Here is a 1,826-nt window from a genome sequence, read left to right on the forward strand (position 1 = left end):
TTCCAGCCCGTATTCCTCAGGTGAGGCATACCCCACCTACAGCTCCAGCGATTATACGTCTAAGAGTAATAAACTTCCCTCTACCATAAGCTGGCTTTGGAAAGCGCATGTGATCCACTTTGGAACATGACTTTTGTAGGTATTCTTGGAAATATCTCCTTAGCTCTCCTGACACAAATTTGGAAAATGATTCTATTTTCTATTTGTTCACATATAATCCTTAAATAAAGACAATTTATTGTGTTTGTATTAGTTTTCTATTGCTGCTATAAGAAATTACTGTAGGGGTGCCTGGTTGGCTCAGTCGGCTAAGTGACAGCTCAGGTCATGATCTCATGGTTCATGGATTCTAGCCCCACATCGGGCTCTGTGCTGAACACTTGCTTGGAGCTTGGAGCCTGCCCAGATTCAGATTCTGTGCCTCCTTCTCTGTCTGCCCCTCCCCTGCTTGTGCTCTGTCTCACAGAAAATAAACAAAAAATAAAAAAATAAATATAAAAGAAATATATATGAAATAAATAAATAATCAATAAATAAGTATATACAAAGAAATATATATATATATAAAAGGAATTGCTATAAATTTAGTGGCTTAAAACAACAAAAATTTATCAACTTATAGTTCTGTAGTTTAATCTCGGCAGGACTGCATTTCTTTCTAGAGGTTCTAGGAGAGAATCTAGTTGCCTACCTTTACCAGCTCCTAAAGGCTATCCATATTCCTTGGCTTCGACCCCCTTCCTGCATCTTCAAAACCGGCAATGTTGCAGTTTTTCTGACCATTCTTCTGTAGTTAACTTTTCTCTCTGATCTCAGTAGGGAAAGGTTCTCTGCTTTTAAGGACCCATGTGATCAGGTCGAGCCCAATGGGACAATCCAGAATAATCTCCCCATCTAAGGTCCTTAAATTTAATCACACCTGCAAAATCTCTCTTGCCATGTGAGTTATCATATCATATTCACAAATTCTAAGGATTAAGATATGGACATCTTTGGGGAGGCATTATTCTGCCTACCACAATATTTTATTATAAAATTATTTCTTTGTATATCTATTTCCTGTCACTAGCTTTGATAGGAAGGGAAAGGCCGTGTCTTATAAATTTTTACATTAGTATTTAGTATATTGTATTGTGACTGGCCTATTAATAATAAATATTTGTTGAATTAACCACAGAAATATTTTATAATAACAAAATATTAGGAAATACCCACACAAAATAAACAAAACTTACATGTAACATCAAATATTTTATTCCTCCATGAGTACAGTTGTGAATTTGTTCAAATATTTATAAATAAATTCTAGACTAGATTACAAGATATAGTAGCTGCTAGCCAAACCATTGTATTTTAATAGTAGAGAGTAATATAAACAGATGAGTTCTTGAGTCCTTGACTCCCTCTCACATGCTTATAATTTTCAGAGTAATAGTAGTAGTGGCAGTATTATTAATGGTATAGAAAAGCTCACACTAAGTGCCTACTATGTGCCAGGCACTGTGCTTTACAAGCATTATCTTGTTTGATCTTTCTACAAACTGTGGAGGCGTTATTATTTTCCCTCATTTGCAGATAAGGAAACTAAATTTCACAGGTATTAAATGTCTGGTTATTGACTTATTCTTAGTGAATGAAGGAGCTGTGATATGAATCCAGACACTCTTACTCCATTAAGAGTAATTAATTATTAACTATACTATACTCCCTCACCATGAATCCCTATACTACACTCCTTCTAGTTATTATTATATTATTGAAAGCTAGCTTCTGTCTAATGCTGCTTATTTGGAAGAGAAATTTTACATATTTGAAGTCTGAAAAAA

The sequence above is a fragment of the Herpailurus yagouaroundi genome, unplaced genomic scaffold, assembly GCF_014898765.1.
Source record: "Herpailurus yagouaroundi ecotype Mexico unplaced genomic scaffold, PumYag 28, whole genome shotgun sequence".
Classification (NCBI taxonomy): domain Eukaryota; kingdom Metazoa; phylum Chordata; class Mammalia; order Carnivora; family Felidae; genus Herpailurus; species Herpailurus yagouaroundi.